We start from the raw sequence: 17,039 nt of genomic DNA on the forward strand, positions 1-17,039 counted from the left end.
CCATTCTGGACGTTCCTCTCCAGACCAGCTACTGACACACTGGGTCCTCCCCGTTGTGACTCCTCTGTGTTGGCGAGCCCACGCCTGGGCTCAGGTTCGCCTTCGTTATTGCTTACACGATCGCTTACAAGAACACACCCTCCCAAGTCTCCCTAGAGAAGGCTGCCCTGAAGGTAAATTTTTTGAGTCCTTACATGATAGTGTCCTTTGTCTATTCTTACTTGAGAGACTGAGTCGAATTTTAGCCTGAAAATCATTTTCACACAGAATTTTTTTGCTCCACGGCCTCCAGTTTCCAGGGCTGTTGATGACGACACTATCCTGACTCCTGATAGTCTACGTATGACTTACTATTTTCCCTCTTGCAGCTTTTAAAACTCACTCTTCAGTCTTTGGGTTCTGAAACATCATGATGATGTGCTCGCATGTGGGTCAGATTTCATCCATAAGGCTGGGGACTTTTACTAGCTTCCTAGGCCCGCCATAATAAAATACCACTAGCTGAGTGACTTAAGGCAACAGAAATATAGTCGCTCATGGTTCGGAAGGCAAGAAGTCCGAAATCAAGATGTCAACAAGTGTGGTTCCTTCTGGAAGCTCTGAGGGAGAATCTGGCCCCTTCTTTTAGCTTCTGGGGATTGCTAGAAATCCTTGCCATCCCTTCGCTTCTACCTGCATCACTCCAATTTATATCTCTGTGCTAATGGCCTTCTTTCCCATCTATCTACTCTGTGCCTCTGTAGGGCCTTCTATATAAGAACACCTGTCATTGGATTTAGGACCTTCTCTCACCCAGTCTGACTTTATCTTAGCTTGACTATACCTTCAAAGACTGTATTTACAAAGAAGGTCATCTTCTGAAGTTCCAGGTGAACGTAAATTTGAGGAGACATTATTCAACCCTCAACAGGCTCACAGACCCCTTTTGTTCTGGAGCTCACCTCCTTCACTTGCAGATGTTTTTCTTAACTCGAAAATTTCTATTATTTGCATCCTGGGCTTCCTGGAATCATCCTTTAATTTTTCTCCTCTTTTTTCGGTTGTCCGTTTCTTTTCTTCTTGGTGATGCCTTCCTGTGGAATTTTAAATTTCAACTTTTGTTTCCATCCCACTTCAGCATTTAATTTCCAAAAGTCTTCCCTCTTTCTGAGATACACCCTTTTTTTTATAGCCTCTTATTCTCATATCATGCGTGCGGTATCTTGTAAGATCTCTGAGGACATTAATTACTGGCTGTAGTTGCTGCTATTATTATTGTGGCTTTTCAAACTTCCTTTGACACTTGCTTTGTCTCTTTTTCTTCCAGAAAGACGAAAATGTCTCTCAAGCAGAAGGCTTTCTTCAAATGTGTGGTGATCCTTTGCTGGCCTTACTAAAAGCTGGACACTCTGTATGTATGGATGGAATTGGTTAATGGGAGAGCTGCACAGCAGGGTGATGACACAATAAGCCACTTTTCCCATTCAATTTCTCCAGGAAGTGAATATCCAGTCTCTTGTCAGGGGCCAATAGGGAAGGGCGGTCCACTGGCTGAGCAGGGTGGAACAAAGAATCTGAGTTCTTGATAGCACAATTTTTTTTTTAACCCATCTCTTTGTTTCTTCATCCCCATTCATCACCTGTGTTCTTGGTAGTAGCTGTTAAATGAATACAGAGTAAAGGGCTTAGTGTATACGAGGGACTTTAGCCAACTTAAGTTCCATTCCTGACATTTGAGGCTGCAGTCAACCGAATCTCCTCAAACATTGCTTTTTGAATGATGATAAGAATGACTCAGGATGTTCTGCCTTGTGTGATGTGAAAAGGAAGAGATGGCATTTGCTAATAGTCCTTTAAAGCTGCACTAGAGAACTCTAGAACATGCAAGGGGTGAGGATAAAGTAATAAATGGAATTGATAGGTCCCCACATGGCTGGGGGTGCAATCCTAGTTGGGCAGTAATATTGGTACCAGAGTATAGATAGCTAAGGGCACTGGGCAGTAGAGGACCGTGGGGGAAGGAGGCTGCCGTGTTCAGGAATCTAGTGGTCTTAAGAATAGGGATCTATGTGTGAGTCCCAGTTTCTATGTCTTCTCACCAGCTCTGGCTCCAATCTCTATCTCACACTGAGTTCTCCATCCTTGCACTGAATCTCTCCCTTGCTTGTGATTTTCTGGAGAATGTCAGTACACTGTGGGTACAAGCCCAGCACCTTTATACCACAAAGCAGCCCAGGGAACAGGTAATATAAGAGCTCCTGTACAGATGGCTTAGAATAGAGTGATGAGGCTACAGGGGGAGATGGGCTATCACAGCGGGGTCACAAAGATGGACTACAGATTGGATTTGGGTCCTTGTGGGTTTGTTGTGACTGCCCTGGGCTTTTAATCTGTCTCTAGCTGATTTGATTGGCTCGCTCCTTCCTCCAGAGCACTCTCTGCCTCTTTCCACAGTGGCTCCTGAGAGCTCTCACATTCTTATTGTATTATGAGCACAATTTAGTTCTCCTTATTTCAATTTTCTACTGTAAGAACCTGCACAGGGACCATAACTGTATTGATAAATGGCCTATTAATGTATTTCGCTAAACAAAAGTTTATCTGATACACAAAGAAATGTTGCCACACCTTAAAGAGACAGACCCAGCTGAACATGTTTTTTAAGTAAAGAACAATTTTGCTTTTCTCGCACCTTCATGTAGTCATATAGCTGTGGTCTCATTTTCATAAATATGTGTGTATATGCACATACATATAATATACCTCTTACACATCCATATGTGGGTATATACTATGAATATATGTGTGTGTGCATATTATACACACAAGCTTACATGCATGTATAGAGAGAGGGAAAGAGAAATCTGTGATGGTATTTATCAAAACTCATAATAAATGATAATAGAAGTCATCTCTGAAAGTGCTATTGAAGGAGAGCTTTGGTTTTCTAAACTTCACAGGGAAACATTACTCAAGTAATGAGGAAATAAAAGTAAAACTATCTTCATTTTTTTTTAAAAAAAGGAAATTGACTATATATCAGATGAATAATAAACATAAAAAGTCTAAATAGGACCACAGAGAATTTTAAAGGAGCGGGAGCAGGTCATAATCTTAGAAAACAGAGGATAACACACCTTAGGTGATATTCCCATAAGAACAAAACAGGGGCCCTAAGTGCATTTCATGAAGCACAAGAAGGTGGAACTAAAGGCTAATGAAAAGCAGAAGTGGAAGAAGTGAGTCGTAGGACCTGCAGAATCTATGCAATCTGGAATTGAATTCATATTAAGGAAGTGGGTGGCACCTACTTCCCCTCCCAATTTGCTTCTTCATGGATATCTCTGGTTTTTCTACCAAATTAATGCAACTCGGATCACTTTCTTTATGGGAACATGTTAAATAAGTTAAGTAAATTAGCCAAGCTTGTCGATTTTATAGAGAAATGGTGATTATGTATGCAATCCCACATCTGGTATAGACAAGAGTTAAAGGCCTAAATTTCACTGCAGTAGTTACCATATGCTCACTTCATTTCCCCTGAGCATGCTGAGGTTGATGGTACCACTGGGAAAAAAAACACATGCATCCCAAGAAGTTAGAAAGAATCTCAAAGTTAAAGAGGAAAGAAAGAAAGAAAATGAATAGGGTGGAAGTCAAAGGAAAGAAAAATTGCTGGATTTAAAAAAGCGATGAGGTCACAATGACAGGCCACTAGTTCACCCCCCTGCAAACAACTAAAACTGCATTAAACATGATTAATCCTTTTTTTAAAAAATTTTATTTTGGTATCATTAATCTACAATTACATGAAGGACATTATGTTTACTGGGCTCCCCCCTTCACCAAGTCCTCCCCACATCCCTGTTCACAGTCACTGTCCATCAGCGTAGTAAGATGCTGTAAAATCACTACTTGTCTTCTCTGTGTTGCACAGCCCTCCCCATGCCCCCCCCTACACTATACATGTTAATCATAATGCCCCCTTTCTTTTTTTCCCACCCTTATCCCTCCCTTCCCACCTGTCCTCCCCAGTCCCTTTCCCTTTGGTAACTATTAGTCCATTCTTGGGTTCTGTGCTTCTGCTGCTGTTTTGTTCCTTCAGTTTTCTTTTGTTGTTATACTCCACAAATGAGGGAAATCATTTGGTACTTGTCTTTCTCCACCTGGCTTATTTCACTGAGCATAATACTCTCTAGCGCCATCCATGTTGTTGCACATGATTAATCCTTTTTAACAGCATCAAAGAGCTGACAAAATAGAAAGGAAATAGCAAATAAGTACTCAAAAAGAGAGGTAAATAGAGAATTTTAGAGTCACTTGAGCACTGAGGCCATTTAACCAGTCTGGAAGAAATAAGCTGTGTTTGTGATGGCCTTATAGGAAGAGGGAAAGAAAAATTAGAGCATGGGGCCCATTTGGTGTTGTATGTCTGGCAAACCACCTCCCATATGCAGTAAGCCGAGATTTCAAAGGGTGATGCCATCAGGGAGAGATACACCAGCAGATGTACTCACCTACCTCTTTCCACCCAGCAGTTTTCAGGGAGAGGGACCTTGGCTCTGAGTGGAGCAGGAGAAAACAAAAAGAATTGTCCTCTAGAACACGTTACTGTGGAGAGGCTCACTCAAGGATGTATAGTGCCAATTTTGCAGTACCAAAGTGGTCCAAAAATATATAAACTAATGATTTTAATTTAAAATAGCTCTTCAGTCATTAGGAACTCCCCTGCCCCCACACCACCACTAGTTGTTTAAGGGCAGTGAGCAGCACAAAGATATCAAGTCCGTAAGGAAATAATACACCATGAGGGACAACCAGCAGGCCCCTAAATATTTCAGATATTGCCATCATCAGACATGGGTTATTCAAAGAATTATTCTCCCATGTTTAATGAAATAAAAGACAAGTTTGAAAATAAATGAAAGGTACAGGAAATTATAAAAAGTGCTATAGCAGATTTGAGAAAAGAACCAAACTGAACTTGCATCAATAAAAAACACAATAACCAAAGTTTAACACTTAATGATCGAATGGGCAGCAGCTCCCATAAAAAGAGAATAAGTGAATGGAAGGCGGAGTCGAAGACCCTGACCGAAAATGCAGCACACAGATACCTGGAAAGAAAGGGAGGCTTAGGAGTGCCTGAGCCAGAACTGGAGTTCAACCAGTACCTGCTGGATGTCCTCAAAACTGCAGGTGCTCTCATTTTACTGATGGGATTGTTGTCTGGCTTCAGATATGAGCGGGTTTTTTCAGATTGGGACTTAAAGAGGATCCTGAAAAAGGAGCACCATTTCAATGGCTGCAATTGGACAAATTGATTTGATCAACAGACATTTACTGAGACCTGGCACATTGCAAAACACAGTGCTAAGCATCAAAGTTAAATGCATACATTAATAAAAAGTATATATATGTGTGTGTGTGTGTGTGTATATATAAAATCACATATAAACTATATGTTTGTTCTTATAAGAGCAAGAGTTTTCTAAGGGTTTTGTAAGGGAAGGATGGGCCTGAGTTGTAACCTGATTCTTCTACCTGCTTGCTGTGCAGGTTTAGCCAAGTTATAGAAAGTCTCTCTGAGCCTCATTCTCTTTATTTGTAAAATGGAGACAACGGAAGCAAAAGAGGTGACATGCCGAAAGCGCTGGCTGTGTGCATGGCATACAGTAGATGCTCAGTAAATGTGACTATGCTTGTCACATTAAGTGATATAATTTTGGATGTACTGGTCTTGGAGACACTTATATATAATATTTAATTTCAAAGTGATTGTGGATCTACATCATCTCCAGAGCCAATGAAGTGTCACAATCAACCTTTGATGGTTACCTAATAATTTGTGGAGACTGTTGTTGTACCCTACCCAATATCTGTCCCCTCTTCTTCATAACAGGACTCCAAATGTATTGGCGGCAGTTATATGCCAAGCTAATGTTTTATCTCCAGACCCCCAGAAGCCAGAGGTGTCCAGGTAATGGTGTCCATAAATCTGGCTGAGGAGGGACCAGCCATGCTCCCACATTAGTCCCCCAACAAGCCCCTTTGGCTTCTTGCCTGTCCGTCTTCTTCTGCCTGGAATGCAGATACAACTCCAAGATGTGCAGCAGCCACCTTGTAATCATAAGATCAAAGCCACACAAAAAGGCAAAAAAGAAGTATAGATGGAGCCTTGGGCTTTAATCACGGGGCTGCCATGTCAATACAGCACTGCCGACCCCCAGATTACTTCTGTCTCTCGCTCATTTAATTATTACGGATTTTTTAATTATCGTTGTAAGCTGCAGTAGTCAGGGTTCTCCAGAGAAAAGAACCAGCAGGGTGTATGGAGGTGTGTATGCATGTACGTATGTACGTATGTATAAAGAGATTTTCGATGAGGAATTGACTCACATGATTATGGAAGCTGAGCAAGTAACAAGGTCTGTAGTTGGCAAGAGGAAGGCCCAGGAGAGCCGATGGTGTAAACTCCAGTCCAAAAGCTGGCAGGCTTGAGACCTAAGAAGAGACAATGTATGTTTCAATTCAATCTGAAGAAGGAAAAGCCATACACCCCAGCTCAAGAGGCAGGCAGGAGGAACTCCCCCTTGATTATGGGGAGGTCAGCCTTTTTGTTCTTTTCAGGCCTTCAGATGATTGGATGAGGGCCACCACACTAGGGTGGTCTGCTTCAAGAAGTCTGATGAGATTCAGATATTACTCTCATCTCAAAACACACCCACTAACACACCCAGCACAATGTGTGACCAAATATCTGGGCACCCTGTGGTCCAGTCGAGACATGAAATTCACTACCACATAAGCAGTTAGATAAAGTTCCAATACACCTGTCTTGACACCTTTACGGGACAGCTGTAAAGAAAATCCAAGGCTTCATTTAAAAGTAAACAGAAAAACGGAAGATGACTGGTTAGCCAGAGACGGGTAAGATTCCTCAAGGGAGGAATAACCTAAGACAGGCACAGTCGCAGGGGGGCCACCAGGTGAGAAATTGGGGATCAACAGAGGTGAGGCTTAGAACCTCACCCCCCCTGTTCTGAGAGAAATCTGCTGCATGCATGGATGTTTTATTGCCCTTGTCTAGCTCAGATTAACACATAGTCTACAGGCACACACCTGATCATCTACATTTGCTCTCTTACAACACTAAACTATGTTTTCTACCTTTATCTTGCATCTACCTACCACTTCAGCATTTTATTAAAAATAATAATAATAAAGAGAGAAATGTGGTATCCACATATAAATCAAGTATAAAAATCAAATGAATTTCATATTTGAACTGACTGTTTATAGTTCATAATGCATGATCAAAACCGAAAGCTTCTGTGATGACTGCCCTTGTACTGTTCACCATGTAACTTATTCACTATGTAAGAATTTGTTCTCCATGTAAGAACTTGTTCCTTATGCTTCAGAAGATTGGAGACTGACGAAAATTGGGCTTGGGGTGGATTAATGATTATACATTGAGCATTGAGTCCCCTATACAGAGTTTTATTGTTGTTAACAACCATTTGATCAATAAATAGGAGAGATGCCCTCACAAAAAAAAAAAAAAAGTACACACTTACAATTGTAAAATAAATAAGTAACCGGGATGTAATGTATAGCATAAGGAATATAGTCAAAATATTGTAACAACTTGGTATGGTGATAGCTGGTACCTAGAATTATCATGTATATAAATGTTCAATCACTGTGTTGTACACCTGAAACTAATGTAATACTGTATGTCAACTACCCTTCAATAAAAAATAATTATCTAAAAAAAAAACTGGGTAAGATGCTAAATTTTGTTACACGTATTTATCACAATAAAAAAAGGAAAAAAAGCAACTGAAAAAAAAATAAAAATAAAACAAAGGGAAAAAAATAAATTAGTGAGAATGTTTGATACTTTGATCTGGGTGAGGTTACTTGACTACACATGTCGAAATTCATCAAGCTGTACACCAACATTTGTGCATTTTATTGTGTGTATCTCAATAAAAAAAAAGAATAATTAAAAAAGAAAACTAGATTAACTAGTTTCTTCTTAGGTTTGAGATAAAATTTTTTTTAAAAGAATAAGGTTTTTTATGAGGTGTCTCCACCCATTACAATCTTACATTTAGAAAGTCCACAGGGACGGTAGTGAAACATGAACACAAATATTAAGGGAGTTAATAGTGAAGGAAATTGGCTACTGTAGCTTAAAATGTTAACTGGCCTTCAAAGAATAACTGCAGAAAAGTCTTGGGAATTGGGGGAGAAAACACTGCCAGCCCCTCCCCAACGAGTCCTTCATAATTGCTTCCAAAGGATCTTTGAAATCTCTGGTGCTCAACCTGGAAAATGAGACATAAGCCACAGGTTGCAGCTCTGGCCCCAAGAGAGGGAACAGTACCATGTACCTCATCAGCATTACAAAGGCTTTTATGATGTGAAATGCAACACTCTTTCTGATCATTTTCTCTGACACTTTTGAATTTATATATAATGAGCATTTAAGTACACTTATCTATATATTAAAAGTGGTTTCATGAGCCCAGTGGGAAGGCCCTAATTTACATGGGACACTCGCTCACTCATTTATTTACTTGTTGGAAAAATCACTGAGTGGATCCTAAGTGTCAGGCTTTGGGGACATAAAGCCAGGCACCTGGTAAAGAGGTTTAAGGAGCCAGCTCAATTCTTCAAGGGTTAGTAACATAATAGTAACACTGATGTATAAGCAAATACCTCATGGCACAGGATAAAAGAATTAATACAGGACATTCTTGGACAGTGAAGCATTCATGTCACAGACAAATTAGCTTAATGTTGAAGTTCATGTTTGCAAATAAGAGTAATTGGAAATGTCATGAAATGAGTTTCTGGGTAAACTTCGATTCCAGTCTAGCTGGGCAACCCTAGGCAAGTAGCCAAGTGCTTGTCATCCTTGCAAGAAAAACAACCTAAGGCTACAGATTCTTTGACAACTAAGTAACAGCTTATAAAACATGTAGCACAGTGCCTAGCACAGAGTACATGGAAAACGCTATTAACAGCTGCTTCTACAATTATGACAACTGCCCGAACAATATTATTATCTTTAGAAAGTAAGGTTTGCATGCTCATGAGTATTTGAATTTCACAGCCTTACCTTTCTCTTTCCAAAGAGTCAGCATCCCTAAACCGTCCCTAGTAACTCAGTTCTGAAAATGTTTATTTAAGCAAATAGTATGGTGACTGAAAGTACAGGAAGAAACTAAATGAAATGATTCTTTAAAAGCTTTGGCCAGTCATAGAATTACCTATGTCTGTTTTGAGTCATCAACCGCTTGTCTTCTGAAATCCCTGAGTCACTTCACCTGTCTTCAAAATGAATGATTCCATATTGCTAAACATTATATTCTAGTCCTTCTCTTAATGCACTCCTATTTCTGTTTAACATACCAAGACTTTTCTTCATTTGTTCACTCATTCATTAAAAATTTGGTTTGAGCATCTACAGTGAGCCAGGCACTGTTCTGAACTCAGCATGTTAAGTCACGTCACCAAGATAGTCACAATTCCTGATTCCAGGAATCTAACTTAGGGCTGCTGCTCCAACTCTGGCCACAAATGTCTTTCATACCATGCACTTTCCCAGCCAATCATAAAATTCCATCCCTTAAAGACGGACCCTAACATAAGCAGTCACTAAACTCCCATCTGTATTTACAGACTATATTTCATCAAGATTATTTTGATTTCCATTTCTATTCTCTGATCCACAGTTTCTCGAGTTAGTGACTCCTGGGATGGGAAGTACTCATGATGTTTAATTTCGGTGGCTGGAAAACTGTGTCCAGGCTTGATTGATCAATAAGTCACCTCTGCACAAATGAAGTCAGTGCAATGCGACGAGGGCATATGAAAAGGAGGCTTTCCAGCAAATTCTTTAGAATTCTCATCAACTCAGCAGAAAGGAGAGACTGAATATCTGCTTGAAGCACCTGTTTATCAGGGACATACGCACTAAGATGTGAGCTATCATTTTTTCAAGCAAGATTTTAAACTCCAAGTAATTTCATGTTACAAAACATTAAAGGCACTGTACATTCCCTGCATGAATTATAGCCATTCACTGCACAGGGAATCGGTGGGTAATTCTCTGTACATCAAAAAATGTTGCCACCAAATTTTCCATCTCTCCCTTGATATGAATGCCAGCCTTAGCTGATGCCCCACGTAAGACTACTATGTCTTTTTTGCATTCACAGACCAGGTATTCACAAACACCTTAGCAAATTTCTGGGAAGAGTTGAAAGCATGTTTTGTTTTAGATGTTCATCCTCTTGTTCGTGGAGAAATAAGATAAACTCCCTTCCACAAGTTCAGCTAGACTTTTACAGAAGTTCAACAAAAACTCCTGGAAAGCAGAGAGGTATTGATTCCTTCTAAGCCAGCAGCCCTGTGCTGGACAACTACTTAACAAATGGTGGCACAAGGTCTATACTGATGTCCTTTCTGAATCACCTAATTTATACCCAGGGAATAATTCACCCACTGGGGCCTTACCTCTTTGTTTAATCATCCACCAGCCCTTCATAGCCCTTCACAGCCATGATGATAAAGCCCATGACTGGTGTCCCATGGCTAGTCAGCAGGTAGAAGGACTTGCAGGCTTGGAAATTCTCTGCCTCTCAGACTGCCTGTCTCGTGCTTTTCTGTCTGTCCCCACAACACTCTGACTGATTGACTCTCTACATCTGTATGTATCTCTACCTCTACCTCCACCCTCCTGACTCTATTTCCCCATCATTACATACATCTTCCTCTGCTTCTCTGTTTGCAAGTCTCTCTCTCTCTCTTTGTATCTTTCTCTGTCTCTCTCTCATACACGAGCATGCATTCACTGCCAATGGCATTATTGTTTACCTTTAACCCCAGCAGACTGTTAAATGTTTCCCAGACTATTATAGTGAAATACAAGTTTCCATGCAGAAAAATGGCATGCATTATTAGAAAACAAAAATCCAGCATAAACACAAGACATGCACAGTTTTCCATCATCCCTCACCTCCAGGATTTGACATGAGGACCGAAGCATGTAATGAAGCCTCCTTCTTGTCACTTATAATCCAAAATATCCCTAGAGAGAGCCCTGTGACCACAGTTCCTCCACCATTACGTATAGATTAAGTTATGTATTTTATATTTAAATTTACTTTTTCTTTCAGATGTGTGTCATTTAAGGTTTCTTAATGTGGAAGCCACAGATGTCCCCAATGGATGGTTTCAAGGGATTCATGAAGCCCCTCAAACTGTAATTTTCCACCTATAAGCATTTTTCAGGAGAAAAGTCTGTATCTTTCAACAAATACCCAAAGGAGTCTTTCATCACATACAAAAAAAGGTTTAGGGAGGGGGAGCCAAGATGGCGGCGTGAGTAGAGCAGTGGAAATCTCCTCCCAAAAACACATAGAGCTATGAAAATATAACAAAGAAAAATCTTCCTAAAATAGAGACCACAGGACACAGGACAACATCCAGACCACATCCACACCTGCAAGAACCCAGCGCCTTGTGAAGGGGGTAAGATACAAGCCCCAGCCCGGCGGGACCCGAGCGCCCCTCCCCCCGGCTCCCGGCGGGTGGAGAGAAACCGGAGCAGTTTTTTTTTTGGCGAGCGCTTTTTGGAAGCCTTAGAGGGACGGGCCCCCGTTGCTGGGGAGGCAGGGTGGCGGGACCGGTGAGGAGGTGCCTGGGAACGGCGCCGGAGGACAAAGAATATCCCGCGTTTCTCCCTGCGAGACCTGGGGGCGGGTGCCTGAGACCGGTGCCTGAGGACGGAAGAGGTCGCGCGTTTTTCCCCTTTTTTTTTTTTTTCTCTTTTTGGCAAGCGCTTTTTGGAAGCCTTGAAGGGACGGGGACCCCAGTGCTAGGGAGGCACGGTGGCGGGACTGGTGAGCGGGTGGCTGGGACCGGCGCCTGAGGACAAAGAATATCCCCCATTTTTCCCTGCGGGACCGGTGGGCGGGTGCCTGAGACCGGCACTTGAGGACAGAGGAAATCGCGCGTTTTTCCCCTTTTTTTTTCTCTTTTCTGCGAGTGCTTTTTAGAAGCCTAAAAGGGACAGGGACCCCGGTGCTAGGGAGGCAGGGCGGCGGGACTGGTGAGCGGGTGCCTGGGACCGGCACCTGAGGACAAAGAATATCCCGCATTTTTCCCTGTGGGACCGGTGGGTGGGTGCCTGAGACCAGCACCTGAGGACGGAAGAAATCGCGCGTTTTTCCCCTTTTTTTTCTCTCTTTTTGCCAAGTGCTTTTTGGAAGCCTTGAAGGGACAGGGACCCCGGTGCTAGGGAGGCAGGGCGGCGGGACTGGTGAGCGGGTACGTGGGACCAGTGCCTGAGGACCAAGAATATTGAGCGTTCCTTCCCTGCGGGACCGGTGGGTGGGTGCTTTTTGGAAGCCTTGAAAGGACAGGGACCCTGGTGCTAGGGAGACAGGGCAGCAGGACCAGTGCGCGGGTGCCTGGGACCGGCACCTGAGGAAAAAAAAAAAAAAAAAATCGCGTGTTTTTTCTTTTTTTTTTCCTTTCTGTTCCCTCTCTCATTGTTGCTGTTGTTGTTTTGGTTTGGAGAGTGCTTTTTGGAAATCTTAAAGGGGCAGGACAGGTCACTTAGACCAGAAGCAGGGAATCTGGGGATCTCTGGGCACTCTAACCCCCTGGGCAGCAGGGAGCACAGAGGCCCCTTACGGAGATAAATAGTCTCCTGGCTGCTCCCCCTCCAACGGGGCTCCACCATTTTGGAGGAACAGCCCCAGCCAGGCCAAGCCCACAGCAACAGTGGAGATAAACCCCAAAGCAACTGGGCAGGAAGCAGAAGCCCTGTCTGCGCACAGCTGCCCAGCACAAGCCACTAGAGGTCGCTATTCTCCCAGGAAAAGGCTACAAACCAACAAGAAGGGAAGCTCTTCCAGCGGTCACTTGTACCAGCTCTGCAGACTATCTCTATCACCATGAAAAGGCAAAACTACAGGCAGACAAAGATCACAGAGACAACACCTGAGAAGGAGACAGACCTAACTAGTCCTCCTGAAAAAGAATTCAAAATAAAAATCATGAACATGCTGACAGAGATGCAGAAAAAAATGCAAGAGCAATGGGATGAGATGCAGAGAAAAATGCAAGAGCAGTGGGATGAGATGCAGAGAAAAATGCAAGAGCAGTGGGATGAAGTCCGGAAGGAGATCACAGATGTCAGGAAAGAGATCACAGAAGTGAAACAATCCCTGGAAGGATTTATAAGCAGAATGGATAAGATGCAAGAGGCCATTGAAGGAATAGAAGCCAGAGAACAGGAACGTATAGAAGCTGACATAGAGAGAGATAAAAGGATCTCCAGGAATGAAACAACACTAAGAGAAATATGTGACCAATACAAAAGGAAAAACATTCGTATTATAGGGATACCAGAAGAGGAAGAAAGAGGAAAAGGGATAGAAAGTGTCTTTGAAGAAATAATTGCTGAAAACTTCCCCAAACTGGGGGAGGAAATAATCGAACAGACCATGGAATTATACAGAACCCCCAACAGAAAGGATCCAAGGAGGACAACACCAAGACACATAATAATTAAAATGGCAAGGATCAAGGACAAGGAAAGAGTTTTAAAGGCAGCTAGAGAGAAAAAGGTCACCTATAAAGGAAAACCAATCAGGCTAACATCAGACTTCTCAACAGAAACCCTACAGGCCAGAAGAGAATGGCATGATATACTTAATGCAATGAAACAGAAGGGCCTTGAACCAAGGATACTGTATCCAGCACGACTATCATTTAAATATGATGGTGGGATCAAACAATTCCCAGACAAGCAAAAGCTGAGGGAATTTGCTTCCCACAAACCACCTCTACAGGGCATCCTACAGGGACTGCTCTAGATGGGAGCACCCCTAAAAAGAGCACAGAACAAAACACACAACATATGAAGAATGGAGGAGGAGGAATAAGAAGGGAGAGAAGAAAAGACTCTCCAGACAGTGTATATAACAGCTCAATAAGCGAGCTAAGTTAGGCAGTAAGATACTAAAGAAGCTAACCTTGAACCTTTGGTAACCACGAATCTAAAGCCTGCAATGGCAATAAGTACATATCTTTCAATAGTCACCCTAAATGTAAATGGACTTAATGCACCAATCAAAAGACATAGAGTAATAGAATGGATAAAAAAGCAAGACCCATCTATATGCTGCTTACAAGAAACTCACCTTAAACCCAAAGATAAGCATAGACTAAAAGTCAAGGGATGGAAAAACATATTTCAGGCAAACAACAGTGAGAAGAAAGCAGGGGTTGCAGTACTAATATCAGACAAAATAGACTTCAAAACAAAGAAAGTAACAAGAGATAAAGAAGGCCACTACATAATGATAAAGGGCTTAGTCCAACAAGAGGATATAACCATTCTAAATATATATGCACCCAATACAGGAGCACCAGCATATGTGAAGCAAATACTAACAGAACTAAAGAGGGAAATAGACTGCAATGCATTCATTGTAGGAGACTTCAACACACCACTCACCCCAAAGGATAGATCCACCGGGCAGAAAATAAGTAAAGACACACAGGCACTGAACAACACACTAGAACAGATGGACCTAATAGACATCTATAGAACTTTACATCCAAAAGCAACAGGATATACATTCTTCTCAAGTGCACATGGAACATTCTCCAGAATAGACCACATACTAGCTCACAAAAAGAGCCTCAGTAAATTCCACAATATTGAAATTCTACCAACCAATTTTTCAGACCACAAAGGTATGAAAGTAGAAATAAATTCTACAAAGAAAACAAAAAGGCTCACAAACACATGGAGGCTTAACAACATGCTACTAAATAATCAATGGATCAATGAACAAATCAAAATAGAGATCAAGGAATATATAGAAACAAATGACAACAACAACACTAAGCCCCAACTTCTGTGGGATGCAGCGAAAGCAGTCTTAAGAGGAAAGTATATAGCAATCCAGGCACACGTGAAGAAGGAAGAACAATCCCAAATGAATAGTCTAACATCACAATTATTAAAACTGGAAAAAGAAGAACAAATGAGGCCTAAAGTCAGCAGAAGGAGGGACATAATAAAGATCAGAGAAGAAATAAACAAAATTGAGAAGAATAAAACAATAGCAAAAATCAACGAAACCAAGAGCTGGTTCTTTGAGAAAATAAACAAAATAGATAAGCCTCTAGCCCAACTTATTAAGAGAAAAAGAGAGTCAACACAAATCAACATAATCAGAAATGAGAATGGAAAAATCACGACAGACTCCACAGAAATACAAAGAATTATTAAAGACTACTATGAAAACCTATATGCCAACAAGCTGGAAAACCTAGAAGAAATGGACAACTTCCTAGAAAAATACAACCTCCCAAGACTGACCAAGGAAGAAACACAAAAGTTAAACAAACCAATTACAAGCAAAGAAATTGAAACAGTAATCAAAAAACTACCCAAGAACAAAACCCCGGGGCCGGACGGATTTACCTCGGAATTTTATCAGACACACAGAGAAGACATAATACCCATTCTCCTTAAAGTGTTCCACAAAATAGAAGAAGAGGGAATACTCCCAAACTCATTCTATGAAGCCAACATCACCCTAATACCAAAACCAGGCAAAGACCCCACCAAAAAAGAAAATTACAGACCAATATCCCTGATGAACGTAGATGCAAAAATACTCAATAAAATATTAGCAAACAGAATTCAACAGTATATCAAAAGGATCATACACCATGACCAAGTGGGGTTCATCCCAGGGATGCAAGGATGGTACAACATTCGAAAATCCATCAACATCATCCACCACATCAACAAAAAGAAAGACAAAAACCACATGATCATCTCCATAGATGCTGAAAAAGCATTTGACAAAATTCAACATCCATTCATGATAAAAACTCTCAGCAAAATGGGAATAGAGGGCAAGTACCTCAACATAATAAAGGCCATATATGATAAACCCACAGCCAGCATTATACTGAACAGCGAGAAGCTGAAAGCATTTCCACTGAGATCGGGAACCAGACAGGGATGCCCACTCTCCCCACTGTTATTTAACATAGTACTGGAGGTCCTAGCCACGGCAATCAGACAAAACAAAGAAATACAAGGAATCCAGATTGGTAAAGAAGAAGTTAAACTGTCACTATTTGCAGATGATATGATACTGTACATAAAAAACCCTAAAGACTCCACTCCAAAACTACTAGAACTGATATCGGAATACAGCAAAGTTGCAGGATACAAAATCAACACACAGAAATCTGTAGCTTTCCTATACACTAACAACGAATCAATAGAAAGAGAAATCAGGAAAACAATTCCATTCACCATTGCATCAAAAAGAATAAAATACCTAGGAATAAACCTAACCAAGGAAGTGAAAGACTTATACTCTGAAAACTACAAGTCACTCTTAAGAGAAATTAAAGGGGACACTAATAAATGGAAACTCATCCCATGCTCATGGCTAGGAAGAATTAATATCGTCAAAATGGCCATCCTGCCGAAAGCAATATACAAATTTGATGCAATCCCTCTCAAATTACCAGCAACATTCTTCAATGAATTGGAACAAATAATTCAAAAATTCATATGGAAACACCAAAGACCCCGAATAGCCAAAGCAATCCTGAAAAAGAAGAATAAAGTAGGGGGGATCTCACTCCCCAACTTCAAGCTCTACTACAAAGCCATAGTAATCAAGACAATTTGGTACTGGCACAAGAACAGAGCCACAGACCAGTGGAACAGATTAGAGACCCCAGAAATTAACCCAAACATATATGGTCAATTAATATTTGATAAAGGAGCCATGGACATACAATGGCAAAATGACAGTCTCTTCAACAGATGGTGCTGGCAAAACTGGACAGCTACATGTAGGAGAATGAAACTGGACCATTGTCTAACCCCATATACAAAGGTAAACTCAAAATGGATCAAAGACCTGAATGTAAGTCACGAAACCATTAAACTCTTGGAAAAAAACATAGGCAAAAACCTCTTAGACATA

The 17,039-nt window shown here is 41.3% G+C and overlaps 1 long non-coding RNA gene across 1 annotated transcript; it reads right to left on the bottom strand.

Annotated features, from left to right (window-relative positions):
• Nucleotides 1-4,024: 4,024 nt before the first annotated feature.
• On the bottom strand, nt 4,025-6,457 carry LOC118972546 (uncharacterized). The gene is made up of 3 exons (XR_005061583.2): nt 6,379-6,457; nt 5,154-5,258; nt 4,025-4,229 (listed from the first exon to the last, which is right to left on the bottom strand). It is a non-coding gene; the product is annotated as an uncharacterized lncRNA (long non-coding RNA).
• Between the last annotated feature and the right edge of the window lie 10,582 nt (nt 6,458-17,039).

The sequence above is a fragment of the Manis javanica genome, chromosome 3 (genome assembly GCF_040802235.1).
Source record: "Manis javanica isolate MJ-LG chromosome 3, MJ_LKY, whole genome shotgun sequence".
Taxonomy (NCBI): domain Eukaryota; kingdom Metazoa; phylum Chordata; class Mammalia; order Pholidota; family Manidae; genus Manis; species Manis javanica.